This window comes from Paramisgurnus dabryanus, chromosome 17 (assembly GCF_030506205.2).
Source record: "Paramisgurnus dabryanus chromosome 17, PD_genome_1.1, whole genome shotgun sequence".
Classification (NCBI taxonomy): domain Eukaryota; kingdom Metazoa; phylum Chordata; class Actinopteri; order Cypriniformes; family Cobitidae; genus Paramisgurnus; species Paramisgurnus dabryanus.
The window spans coordinates 13,970,397-13,985,690 of NC_133353.1; the positions used below are offsets into that span (position 1 = coordinate 13,970,397).

The 15,294-nt window shown below is 37.7% G+C and overlaps 1 protein-coding gene across 6 annotated transcripts in view; it reads right to left on the reverse strand.

Annotated features, from left to right (window-relative positions):
- wdpcp (WD repeat containing planar cell polarity effector) overlaps nt 1–13,695 on the reverse strand; it is a 78,935-nt gene extending 65,240 nt beyond the window's left edge. For all 6 annotated transcript variants that reach the window (XR_010528468.2, XR_010528467.2, XR_010528466.2 and 3 more), the window contains exon 1: nt 13,359–13,695. The gene's annotated coding sequence lies outside the window, so the exon portion shown is untranslated. The remainder of the gene's footprint in view (nt 1–13,358) is intronic.
- Nucleotides 13,696–15,294: the final 1,599 nt, after the last annotated feature.

Below are 15,294 nucleotides of genomic sequence, written 5' to 3' on the forward strand. Positions count from 1 at the left end.
CAAAAAGAGGTAAAGCTAATACTATTCATGTGAGAACACATCTACAGTATGTATGGGTGAAAGAAAGAGCGAGTGTGTGTCTAAGAGCTGTCAATCAAGAGTGTAAATGAAGTTGGTCGGCATGAGTGACGTGACCAGAGGGAGGAGACGGGGGGCAGTCTGTCTGTCAACTATAGAAAGGAATGAACATGTGGGAAAAATGAGAAGATTGGAAAGGTTGAAAAGGAAGAATCCACTCTGATTGCTGTCAGAAGGCAAGAGAGCGAGGTCATCAAGGGTTCAACAGTTGAAGAGTGCAAATGGAGAAAAGTAGTTCAAGATGGAAAACATTGGTACAAACTCATACGTAAGCTGCCAGGATTTTCAAACAAATGTATATGGCATTAGCCAAGACTAGCTGAAGATTTACTAGGCTCTCATTGAGAAGAGGTGGGGTGAGAGGAAGAGGACAGCGTGTCAGGTGGGAGGAGAAAGAGAGCGTGTAAGCAGGTTTAATGAGATTTTGATGAGGGTTTCTAGTTATAGGTCCTTATGAAGCTTACCAAGCATGTGCGTAACGGCATTGCCAACACCCATCTTATTGAGTTTATGCTGCATGGACATTTTTTCAACTACAGTAGTCTTATTACTAGCTAAAATTATAAACATGTAGTAGCCACTGATCTATATAAATGACTGGATTGCGCATAGAACGCTTAACATAACAGCATGAGGTGAAGCCAGCGCAGAGTTTGAGCGGCCATCTTGGTATACCCAACTGTCAGAGTGCGTCATTGACTTCCATTCAAAATCATGATCGAAATTTACCTCCTTTACAGCATATCAGTCACACAAGATAATTTTTAGGATATGTGTACGCAAATTAATTGTTAATTCTGGTGTTATTTGCAATGTTTATGTTTAAATCGGGCAGGATAATGGATTTATAAAAAAAAAGTTAAGGTGAGTGTGTCTGCTGCATGTTGTTAATGACACAGTATAAGTAAAGTTTTTTTTGACATTCAGCAACACAGTCAGCGTTATTTTTCTAAATAAGTTAACTTGTAAGGTAACTTGTAAGTTTAGATAACATAATTACAAAACCACAAATTATTGCATGCACATCTGGTACAGAGCATGATTATTTATTTAAATTTCAGAATGAGCACGTTTGTCATTAATACTAATATGCTGCGGTCGCAGTGGCGTTGCGTCTGGGCATGCAGGGTATGCACGTGCAAATGGGCCCGGGCCAATAGGGGGCCCGACCCCGGGCCCGCCCCAGCTTTTAATAAAAAAATTTTTTTACATTTAATTTTTATTTGTGGCCGCAATAAATATATTTTGTATGCATATCATGTGTAGTGATTTCTTATTTCTCCATAATGTCTAATTTCTCCGTCATTTCTTGTTTGCGTTTATTATGTTTTTTGCACTCCGCGGCTGCCGTAAACTACTACACCATAATTTTTTTTACATGACGCATCGCCGCTCCAAAACAAAAAAAAAAGAAAACACAGTGTGAGAGGTTACTATAGGGGCTATCTACATGAACATTAAGGATGGACAAATATAAACATAAAAGTGGGGCCTTAAAGAGAAAAGAAGGCGGAGAAGTTAGTCACGAGTCAAAAACTACCCAAAACATTTTGTTTTTCTTTATTTAAATCTACCCTTTAAAGTAAAAACGTAAAGCAAAAATATTTGACTACTAAAGTATATGTTGTTAACAGACCTGCGCGCCACAGTTAACAGTGCCAACGGGCAAGGTTGGGGGGGGGGCTTTGGCTTAAGGGGGCCCGTAATTTTTTTTGCATTTTTTTGCTGACTTGCTACGCCACTGTGCGGTCGGCCACTGATGATACTGTAATGAAGATGAATATAACTGTTTAAAAAGCTAAATGTACAACTTTCAGTAAATAACTATGTACATGCTTAGGACGTTTGTTTTGTAATAATGTTCAGGGTAACTTCAGATATAAAAACGAAGACTAGTAAAGTGATGTTTTATCATTAAAATCTGATAACGTCCATTGATTTAATAGAACGTTTGGGTATACCAACATGGTGCCGCGGTGGCTTCACAAGTGTGACGTCATGCGCAATCCAGTCATTTATATAGATCACTGGTAGTAGCTCAATTAGTGACAGACCTACCAGACATTTTTATATATAAATGAAATATAATTACAACACCCATAAAATATATGGCCTACTATACATATTTTGCAGACGAAAATTATAACATATTTAAAAGAAAAATGTAATGTGTTTTTAAGGCTTTATGATGCATGGGAATTTAAAACAGGGTGGGTCCAACGGCAAACATTTCACTACATCAATTAAAGACAGCTTTGAGCGGAAGGTCTTCTGAGTACGCTTTGATTTGAATCGTTCCATCCCACCACCCCAGGCGTAATTCAATTCTTGTTAGCATAGCTGTAAACATGGGCGGTAATAACCTGAGACTAAAACACTCATGAGGGCTTCTAAGTACAACTGTAAACGTCATTAGAGCAAAATGATCAGGAGAAAAAGAGACAAGAAAAGAACAGAGAGAAAAATGAGCAATGCCTTTTAAGCAGATATTTACCCAGAGACTTTGAGCAGAAAACCAAACAGTGGGGGCGTGAGTCTGGGTCACACCTCTCAGACCCCAGGAATGTCTTCTCTTGTCACTTAAAAAAGCTGGCAATCTTTTTTGCCCACCTGCATGTGTGTGGATTTCCTCTAAGACTTTCAAACACAGACTGGAGTTTGTCTAATAAATCAATTCTGGTGACCAAAGGTGAGTGAACATCAACGTCATTTAGGTACCTTGCTGTTTTGGCCTTTGTTGATGTGACTGAAGCACTAGAAACCTGTCCAGCAGTGCCCAGTGTGGTTGTTGGTAAGACAGGTGTGAGTGAGACAGGTGTCACAATGTCCGTGTCTTTGTTTTTGTTGTCGGATTTATTTTCTTTAATGTCTCTGCCAGCATTCATCCCCTGACGTTTTGCACTCCGGCCCTTTGACAAGGATGCGAGGAAGGAGAAGACCTTGGGACGTCGCGAGGCACTGAAAGGTCAAGAGAATGTTCAGGACTTCACAGCAGCTCATTACGGATTGTCTGCGGGATGCTGTCACAAAAAATGACAACCCTGTCAGTCCGCAAAGGCAAACACTGACACGGCGGGTGCTACATAGCACATGCTAGCTCTTCCCTGTTTACCTGCCCTTCGCTTTTCCTATGTGCCTTTTTTATTTAGGGTGACATCCAGAGTGATCGACTTCATTTAAACCTTTCAAAGTTCGTTGAACAGACCACCCAGAAGACAAATCACAACTCAAAAAAAAAATTCGATACGTTATCTACAAAATCTTTTTTTCTTTATATTTCTAATGTTTAAATCATAAAAATAAATAAGATATAAATCATAGGAATGTCTGTGAGCTGACACAAATAAATCAGTTCAATAAAAAGTTTGACAATTTAACAATTCAGTTGATGTAATTCAAACATACCATTTTAAGGCTAGTCATGCTAATGAAGTTTAAATCAGAGATGCTATTAAAATCCCTGCATAAAAGCTCTAATACTCTTATCTCACAAGACGCAGTATGATCCCAGAAGTAATCACAATTTAACTTAATGTCCTAATAATGAGACCACTTAAATCAAGACCAATGACAAATAACATATTACATATATACCTAGCAGGACCATGTGCATTAAAACGTATATTATACATTTAGTGCTGATGTTACATTGTGTTATACACTGCATCGACAATTGAAGGGTTATTTGCAACGAAGCGTTATCTTTTTTCTCCAGGTGCTGTTGGTGGTCTGGATTAAAATCCTGCTCTCTTTTTGACCCCTAAAGCCGTCACTGCTGACAGAGACGGGACAAAAGTTATTTTCAATTTAAAATAAAGGTCTGGCTTTCCCGTGTGACCTTTGACCTATGAATTCGAGCGTCATCATGCAAGTTTGTGAGCAGGTGAGGAGGAACGAAGAGAGCATGCAAAAAGTGAGAGTCCGGACGAACAGGAATGCTGCATTGGACCGAAAATGCTAAATTCTCCAACACCTGGAGAAGTTCCATCTGACAACCAGCCAGAGTAATCAGCCATGCATGCACAAAACACACCCACCCAAGCACCCCTCTAAACACAATGGCTTTGATTCTACAGGGATGCCCACTTTGATAAATCCAGCACACACGTTCCATGTTATTCTATCCTTATCTCATCAAAAGTATGTTGGGTTTGATTGGTGGTAGTCAATACATACACATGTATCACTCTTTCAGGTTTTATGGGGAAAATCCTCAAATGCAGGCGGCTGGCCCCAGGTCAGTGGACACAATAGCAGGGAAGTGCATTGCTGTGTCAAGTCACATCTTGTCAGATCCTATATCATCTTTCCCAAGCAGAGGGCCTGTGGGGCTGGGACCAGAGCTCAGATATTCAGCAGCAGTTAAAGTATTAAAATAGTTCCAAAAGTTCTCCAATTTCAGACATCATTCTTAACTGACAATGTACACTAGGTGTTTTCACACAAATCAGTTGTAACAAGTTGTTAGTGTAGTGACATGAGCAAAGTGAATGTATTAAGCCTGCCTAAAATGCTCATACAATCTTCACTAAATGTATAATTTTGACTTGTCCCTTTCCTGCAGGATTGTGTTTGATTTTACGATGGACTAGTGGTGACATCCTGTCTGACTGTACTCTGTGACACTTATTGCACATAAGTGAGAGATATAATGGTTGCTTCATTTCTTGATTTTAAAATAAACCTTGAACCTGTTGCCTTTTGTCTGGTGGGGCTTTAAGTACATTTCTGCAAGTGAAACATATGCACCTCACATTTAAGACTGAAGCATCAAGTTTCCTGATTTCAGGCTTTCCACAAAAGTAAACAGAACATTTAAACTCATCCATACAGCCCTGCACTGTCTACACAAACACAAAAAGATTAAGCGCCAGTATAAACACACACACACACACACACACACACACACACACACTTATCTAAGCATTTCTAAACATTCGCAAATGAGTACCGTGCTGTGAACGGCTAACTGGCAAGACTTTATTTTATAAACACTTCAGTACTGTAGGAATGACAGGGAAATATGTGTTACAGCATTAACTAGACATGTCTAAATAATTTGTCCTTTATATTTGTAGCTTTTTATTTCAGACAAATGACAGTAGACCGAAGCTCACACCTATCAACACAGAGACACACCCGCATGCACATCGGCAGGCTTTTTTGAAAGACCTGTCAATCCATACAACAGGTTGTGGTTGAGATGACATAACAGCTAACATCCAACATATGTACACCGACTTGGGACACAACAACTACATGCCTAATCCCTACAATTAATGAGAAAAACGAAACTTCTAACTCAAAAACCCAGGACCTGATCCAGGACGCTTACGGTCTCTTTCACTTGCTCAATTTTTTCCACATTTCTTACATTGTGCAAGTGAGTGTGAAGGCCAGGTCTGCCAGTCCAGTTTAAGGGATTTGAATGAATGCAACATGTTTTGATTGCTGGACAATGACAATTAAACACAAGACTGATTTGAACAACACCAGCCTCTGATCCTCAAGGTAATGATTCACATCTTTAGATGAGTAAAGAGGACGGGTTGGGTAGGACAAATTATAGTAGCCAAAGACCAAACACAGCGCAGCACTGGAGTGACCCTTGTGGGGCCTATTAGCACCCTCTACTGTCATTAATAAGAACTACTAAAACCTTAATTTAACAGTATAAGCCTTTTTTAAAGGTTCTGTACTGTACATGCTAATGACATATTGTGTCCCTCAAACAGTATTGTTTCCTCCTTTTTATGTAAACCTTGTGCATGCAAAAGACAACTGGAAAACAGGCCAATCTCAAAATAACGGCGACTGTGACGTTACAGATGTACAGCCGCCCCAACATTCATTAAAATTTTGTTACAAGATCTGTTGTATAGGACTTGATGTTGATATCCCTTAACGCATACTTGAGGCACCGATGTGACTCTGTGGGATGGTCAATTGCATAACCCTCTGCCACACTACTCCTCAGCCCTTCCATCTACTGAGGTTGTTCCTTTCTCGTAACTCAGTGCATAAACCTTTGACATGACCTAACCTCAATTTCTAAAGCCACAATCTCACCACAACCCTACCAAAGACGCCGACCCATTTGACTAAGGCTAGAAGCCCCACTGTCGTTGTTAATGCAGGTTCAGTGGCAAAAGGTTCTGTATGACATACTATTTACAAGACCACAAGAAAACACCAAAATCTCACCGCAACCCGAACATGCCCGCCAACCCGTTTGACTAAAGCCCGAAATACACTGCAGGATTTTTGCCCTCGTATAAGATCATTACCTTATCACACGGTGCGACATGGATCATTTAAACTTGGGTTCTTCAAGCATTTAGACTGTACGATGATGACACGGAAGCTTTGACGGTTGCTTCACACGTTAGCGTAACGTCACCAGCATACGCTCGGGGTAAACAAATACCAGTACACAGGTCGTAGCAGCAAACACATTGTGCGGGGATCATGCTGAATTTCTGACACTGTCAGAAAACTATCATAGGCTATCTTTGGACGCAAGACCAGGAAAACGGCCGTCTATGAACCCCTCTCACTGTACGACATAAGACAACTGATGAAGAGCCACAATCACAGAAATTGCGACGATTGTTTCACAATGGCAATCTTTTGTCCGGGATTGCCAATAATCGTGCAGTGTATCCCGGGCTTAAGGCCAAAGGCCCCACTGTCGTCGTTAATGCAGGTTCAGTGGCAAACGGTGGAAAACTTTCTTCCGCAATTACCCTACAACACTATTGTATAGGACTTGATGTTGATATCCCTTAATACTTACCTGAGGCATCATTGAGACTCTGTGGAATGGTCAATTGAGTGATGGCACCCTTTAGGTTGTCAAGTGGGCCCCTCCTTCCAGGGCACAGCGAGGCTGACCACAGAAGGTGGTCTGGTCGCAGGTTGGTTGCTGCAATTTCAGCTGGGAAGCAGAGTTTCTTGTTCAAGTCAGTCAACAGCTTCCAGTCCTGTGCTCTGCCCAGCTGACCAGAGTCTGATCTTATAGGGGTAAGGTTGGCTTGACCTTCACCCTCTTAAACAAATGGTGTTGGCTGCCACTGGGACGATGGGGGAGGAAGGGCATTAGGTGTGACGGCCAGGTGTAACGGCCTTGGGTGAGGCTGATCTTGCATCCCACTAAAATGTGCTTCAATGTTGCTAGACTTGGGCATAGAGGGCACGCGGGGTCCTCAGCATACCATTGGCTTAGGATTGGCTTAGGTTCAGGAGAAGGCAGGACGTCGGTGACCAAGACGGGGGCAGCTTGGGTCACAAATGGTTCGCTTGAATCCAGTAGCATAATCTCCAGTCTGACTTTGGCACACTTGTACTCCACTACCAGACTGGTAATGGGCAGGTGTAGCATCCCTTTGCCATAAAGTCCGATACTGCTGAGGCACCTGGGAAGGCCAAGCCACTTTCTTACATATGAACTGACTAATCTCTCCAGCTTTTCCACCTTTGAGAGCGGGCCTTTATAGAGGGTTAGTGGCCACCGGAGATGTGGAAGTAGTCCATACTGCATGCACCAGAGCTTCAGCTTGCCTGGAAGCAGGGTTCTGTCAATGTTCTCCAGACCACTGGCTACCAAGCCGAAGGCATTTGCGAGATCCAGGAACACTATGTAAAGATCTGTTCCCTCCTTTTTGGCGACCTGGATCTGATGCCAGAAGACACTAGTGTGTTCTACACAACCGGAGAAGCCTGAGATGCCTGCTTTCCGGATTGACGTGTCAATCAAGTTGTTTCCTTGCGGGTATCCTGCCAGCCTGTGGGCGACCACGCTCAAGAAGAAACAAAGTTGTGACTGCTGAGTTAGTGCTTTATGCTAGTAAATGCTATATGCTAACGTTAAACCCACTTGACATTAGGACTGTGCGATTTAGTGCAAATATCTAATTGCAATTTTTCTGCCAGAAATCTTTAAATGGTTAGATCTTACTTATACTGCTTGTTATAGGTCAGGTGATTTAACTGTATTCTTATCTGGTTTTTAAAATAATTCTTATGAAAATAAGAAAACAGAAATAAAGAAATTAAGAATAGAATTAACACTGCTTTATTTTGTTTTTATTTAAACGCATCGCCTGTTGTGGGAGACACGTGCGCAAAGTCTTGCAATGTGGAACCAGGCCAGAGTGTGTAAAAAGCATTGAGAGATAGAGCCTGCGCACGTGCCCCTCGTCAGTTTAGGAGAAGCGCCGTTTTTGTTGAAGTGCCTCTCATGGATACAGCACGTCTATACTCGCAGTCACTTAATTGGTTAGACTGTCACAAAGCCTGGTTGCATATTTCTCATATCGCAGCCTTTCACGGTTTGCTAATCGCAACATTTCACATCGTGATTGTGATTTGATTTCGATTAATCCCCCAGCCCTAATTGACGTTACAGTTAAGTTTTGCAGGTCTATACTGAATAAACACAAACTTACCAGAAACGTCCATTTCCAATTTCTGAATAATTGTTTATTTACACAGAGCTGCTGAACTGAATTGCTTTGAGAAACAGCCAAACAGAGCAGAGCTTAACATTCTTATTCATGACCCTTTTTAAGAGAAAAATAGGGTTTTTTTATTTTAAAAATAGGGTAATAAATAATAGACCATATTATTCTTAGAGCAAATCCTATTGTTATAAATGGACATGTAAAAAAGTTTCTGGATATTTTTTGCACTTAATAAAGACACATACCTACTATGTAGAAATTACAGAACCTGTTAACATATTATTTCAATGCATTCTTTGGCACCTTTAATGATTATGATCTAGACTAGAGCAAAACAGATGCTGAACATATGCCAATTCTTATGTCACTGTTTATAAGTACACTTCCTCAGATAAGCAAACTCACACAACATTCTGGACAAAATTGAGAAAAGTTTAAAATGACTTTGTATTTAAATTACATACAAAATAATAGAAAAGAGGAATTTAGTTAAATTTGGACCCTTGAGATTAAGATGAATGTTAGTGTATGTATATATGAATTGTTCAAAGTATTTTATTTAATATTATTTCAGTGATATGATACTGATTTTAAAACGGATTTTGTGCCATGTTTACCAGACACAGAAAGGGAAAGACGGGTGATTGACAGATGGAGGGCGGGGCTACTTTATAAGCAGGTGAAGTGTGTGATTTCACTTTGATCTCTGTGTGTGTGTGTGTGTGTGTGTGTGTGTGTGTGTGTGTGTGTGTGTGTGTGTGTGTGTGTGTGTGTGTGTGTGTGTGTCTGCCAGGCATGGGAAAGTTTGAGGTTGACAGAGTGTGTAGTTGACAGGCATGGGGAAGTCTGGAGTTGAAAAAGCATTCTTAAGTAAATACTCCTAAGGGCTTTGTTGTTTGAAGCTAAATCAAAGAGCACTTATGCGTTTAGAATGATCACGAGCCAGAAGAGCCCAGCTGTACATCTGTGAAACAATGTGTCAACCAGAAATGTGTCTATCTGGGAAGCTCTTAAGGAGGAAAAACTAAATTAATCTCATTTAATTACATATATTTAAATTTCTAGAGGGTGGAAATTAAATTTAGTGCATTTAACACTAATTGTACTGGGGGGGGGGGTCATTCAAAAATTTTCAAAATTAAGTGTAGATTCAAAATGACCCTTTTAAAACTAAACTAGTTATTGATTTATGTTTTTTTTCTGTTGTTTATTTGCATTTTGACTTTAACACAAAACTAGAACTATACTGACACCTGGTGTAAACATTTATTACTGCAGGTTAAATACAAAACACTAATCTAACAGCAGGCCATAAAAGAAGCTCCTGAGAATCAAAGTACACAACAAGAAGAATGACATCATGGTTCCTAGAAACCCCATCAAAAGATACCACCTACCTCACTATTAAGATGGATTTTGCTAACAGCTGATCAAAATATCATATTAACTGTCTGGTAAGGGTTTTTTGCCAGGCAGTGGCAGACAGTAGTAAGCATATTGAATTGCTTTTTTTGTCATTTAAACCATTTGCAGATAGTACAGAACACAGTAAAATATATAAAAAACATTCCTCGAGGACCGAGGTGCTACATGTACAGTATCGCACATGCACATATACATATAAACCCTGATCCTAAGGTTCATAAATAGAATAAGTAACTGCAAGAATTATTCTGGTGACTAAAAGCATCCAAAATAGTTATATTGTATCATCTGAAGTGCAGTCCCCCTTTCCCTACAAGAAATGTGTACCCCTGTCATTTTATCAAGAAGCTTCTGAAAGTTTTAACTCAGGATGATTTTTAAAGACTTTTGGCTGCTCTTTCTTCAATATTTAGTCTGAGTCATTTATAAAGAAATAATAATAATTTTAGTTTTCTAATAACTGTAATTAATCTGTTTGGCACAATTATACTTCAACCCACACCCAATTTTGAGAAAGACTTTGGTGAGGTCAAGAGTGGAGATGTTTTCAGGTCCTTAAAGGTTTTGATTTTCTGTATGCAAAGACCAAAATTTTGTTCCTGTTATTTTTCTTTAACTTAAAATATAAAGACTTGATTACGATCCAGTAGATATAAGTCTGGCATCGGGGCCTGTTGAGGCAGGTCTGGATTATTCTAAAATTTCAGTCCTCAACATGTGTAATCTGATACTTTGCTATTAAAGTATTTCAAAACTATATTTACTTGTACTCTTGTTGTGTTTAAGAGAGTAAGAGTTATGTGATTAAAAGGTTGAAGTTGTTTAAAGAAGCTATTTTTTTATACACATTTTACAATAGTTTGCTAAAAGCCCCAAAGCTCAGTGCAGACATTTAAGAAATACCCTGAAAACATAAGCCAGATTCATGTTTAGAGAACATACAACAATTTAATTACCAATTTAAGTAGTAGTGCATTAGTACTACAGCATGTCTACTGTAAAATTACTCACTTTAAAGGGAACATATCATAAAAATCTGACTTTTTCCATATTTAAAGGAACAGTATGTAGGATTGTGGCCAAAACTGGAATTGCAATCACAAAACGTGTGGCTAAAACTGGTACTGCAATCACACAGCTGGTGGCCAATATACCAAACGACAACATAAACATCAGTTGAGGGCTGCAACTCCACTTTTTAAATGACAATATCCTGGCCGGACTGCTGTTGTCAGTGATATAAGTATTTGAAATGAAAAGGATTTCTTAATGTCTAGTGACATTTCAGGGCCATTTAATGATTAATTGATATAAATTTCTTACATACTGTTCCTTTAAGTCAAGTGCTATAATTGGGTTCCCAGTGCTTCTATCAACCTGAGAAATGTGAAAAAAATCAACACAGTAACTTTTTACATTTTTGGTAAACCATTCTCTGCAAGCATGTGAAAAAATATGTCATTGAAATTTGGCTCCCCTTGTGATGTCAGAAGGGGATAATACTACCCCTTAATCTGCACTATCCAACCACGGCACTGTCATTTAGTGCAGAGATTAGCTCATTTGCATTTAAAAAGACACAGAACATTTTATCTCACAAAGTGGTAATTTTAACATGCTATAATAAAATATCTATTATATGGTATTTTGAGCTAAAATTTCACATACGTACTTTGGGGACACCAAAAATTTATTTGACATCTTAAAAAAGTCCCCTTTAACTATTATGTATTTCAACATCAAACAAAAAAACTCTGTATTTTTTGAAAAAATGACACTCACTGGTAACTTTACAATAAGGTTGTATTAGTTAACAATTAGTTCATGCATTAGCTAACATAAACTACCAATGAGAAATACTTCTCTGGCATTTATTAATCTTAGTTAATGTTAATTTTGGCATTTACTATTACATTTATAAAATCAAGTGTTGTAACTGTTAATATAAATAATGCATCATGAATTAACCTGAATAACTGCATTGACATTATTTACTAGAACTAGTACATACTGAAAAACTTTATTGTTCAGTGTTCATTCATGTTAGTTAATGCATATTCTAATGTTAACTAATAGAACTTCATTGTAAAGTGTTAACATTACATTTAAAGTAGCAAACAGAAATAGCAGGAAAGCGCAGGATATCTTACAGAGACCTTTCTCACAATACGAGTGTAAACGAAAGGGCCTGAGTGAGAAAGAGAGAAGCAGGGAACAAAATAAAGAGAATGTGGCAGGACCAGACATTTTCTTAACTGAACTCAATTTAACTAAGGTTTTCTTAGTATAAATAAGTGGTGACAAATACATCCAGCAATCTAATTGCCACTGTATGTTGTAAAAACGAAAAAATGAAAAAAATCTCTTGTTGTCACTACATCAAGGAGAGTTTTGGTATTGTTCTTTGTATGGACACACAACATGGAAAAGCAACATTATCCTCAGCTCCTTTGTAAGGAGGTTTGTAATGAGCCTGTAATGAGCTCATGTAAAATGCAGGGGGAGATCATCTATCTCACCCAGAGCAGTGGAGACAGAGCCCTAAACTGACATAATGGCCTACTGTATATCCCCCTCATTCAAACATGCACACATTAGGACCAAAGGCTTTTATTGGGAGATATCCCAGGTGTTTATGAAACTACTACTCTTAGCAACACGTTTCTGTTACCATCCCAAAAAAGTCATTGGTTCAATTCTCAGGAAACACATAAATCTTAACACACTGAATGCACTGTTAGTCATTTTTTAATATAGTGTGTACCAAATGCGTAAATATAAAGGTACTGTAAGACAGTATGAAGATCTCTGTAAACCCCTGGACATCAAATCATGTTAAAGTGCTTTCATAATTTATATAAACAGATCTGAATGACTATTTTAAATTAGTATGAGAATAAGAAAAATAGATTATTAACAGCATTATTTAACCAAAACCAGATGATTGGAAATGTGTACAATATATGGTATTAGTGGAATCAGGTACTGCATTATCTACCTGATGATGCTAGTCTCAGTCCAATTTACAGTACACAAAATATTCACCATAATTACACTCACAAATATTCTAAAGCTGTATAGCCACTTTCACAATGAAGAAACTCGGTTATTTGTGTTTGGCGATGACGTTTGTTTTTAGTGTTCTAGTGTCGGTCTCAAGACAAATTTAGTATAAGCAGACAATCATAAGCGATCATGACAGGGGGTGGAAGTCCTATCCCAACCTGAACTTATGCCTGAAGCAAACTTTCCAGCGGCGTTTTGTACAAACATTGCTTTTAACTCTAGTAAAACCATTGACAGCATTGACAAAACATTGCCAGAATACGAACCATTTATTGTAAAAAAAATCTAAATTTAAAAATCAAAAATGTACATCAAGAATGCACTTACCTGTTATTTTACAGATTGTTGATAGACAGGGAAATGATCCCGCAGGTTAAAAGTTGTTGTGGGTGTTTTTGTTGCCAGGTGACTGCAGATGAATTTAACTTTCACGCAAATATTAGCTAGCGTCTGTAAAGCGTCTGTTTGGTTCGGTAACTTTTAAACATTTTAAACACTGTTTTAAGATATGATAGCTGTTCATGATTTCCAGTGTGTCTAAGCATCAGAAGCAACATAATCTCTCCATCCTTTCATCTCCCGAGCACTCCACTCTTTACCTTTCCAACATGCCGCTTTTTTCCAAACATTACGGTCATTTACGATAACTTCCGGGTTGCAGGATCTGGACAAGAAGTTTTTTTTTTTTTTTTTTTTTTTTTTATTATAATAACACAAAGAACAATACAAAAAGCCAGGGACAGGAGTAAGCCATCAATTGCACATACAACGTCCAAGATAGAATTAAATAAATTACAAAATAAAAACAATATAAAGATACAGACAAGATTATACAGATATATATAAAAAAAAAAAAAAAAAAAAAAAAAAAAAAGGCCTTGCTAAATCACAATAACTTAAACTTGTCAAACAGATAGACAGTTTTGACAGCTTTTTTGTTTTTACTTTCCTTAATAGTATTTATATATAATTCAACTTCTTTTAATACTACCAAGAAAAAAGGTTTCCGGGTACTAAATTTACAGCAATGAATATGGTACTTCACAAGTAAAATTAACAGGTTGATTATGAAAGCCTCATTTTCCAACTTCGAATCGTAATTCAAAAACCCAAATATTACATTTTCATATAATAAGCTGAAGTTAGACATTACTTTAACATTTATAAAGTTACAAACCTCACACCAAAGCCTCTTTGTATACTGACAATGCCAGAAAATATGTGGGACTGTTTCTGGTTGTGATAAACAAAATGAACAATTCACATCAATATCCTTAATAAATCTGGTTAAAAAGTGTTTTGCAGGGTAAAATTTATGTAGTATCTTAAATGAAATTTCTTTAATTTTATTTGTAATAAGATACTTATTAGGTAATACCCAAACTTTCTTCCAATCAATATTTTGGGTGAACTTTGACCAATAAAAAATAACATATGGTTTTTAAAAAAAATAAAATCTGGACAAGAAGTCCTCGCTGCAGCTTGCAGCGCGATGACGTAGTGGATTAATCCAGTACGTAGTGGATGTTCAAACACGCATGCGCAGTAAATATAAATCCGTACTACGTAGTGGATGCTGTAATACACATGCTCGGTTGTGTGTATTTGAACACAAACATTAACACATTCGCCGTGATAATGCCGATAAACGTATTTGCTGTGATCCTAGCTTAGTTAAGAAGTCATAAGTTTACGTGGATACCCACGTGCAAAATAATACCATGTTTTCGCGTGTCCAGTGCAGTTATTATGACATAATTCATCCCTAAAAGCTGATCGTATTGGATGAGTAGGCTACTGTAAACTCATATTACATTTTTAGCATTGTGTAATGTATTATCTTAACATGTGGCGTACACAGCCGGTATTAAACAATCATCTTTAAACAAGATAAGGTATATTAGCAATGATATGCAACGTTTTAATTAATAATTTATTTGAGTGTTGTATTGGAGTTATTAAAATGTATATATATAAATATATATTCATATTCAAGTTATTTACTGTTAAATCGAAACAAAAATAACTTGTCATTAATTTAAGTTGTTTATTTATTTAACTTTTACCCCACAGCTTATTCAATTCACTGATGATCGGTGACTGCAAATATCAAAAAATTTTAACAATAAACATTAGGCCTAAACATGAACTTAGTGAAAACCCAGCTATAGTCATCTTTCTGTGATTTACTAGTTTCTACATTAACTCATCCTACATAATGTAAACAACATTCTGTAAAAATATAACCTTGATATCTTTAATA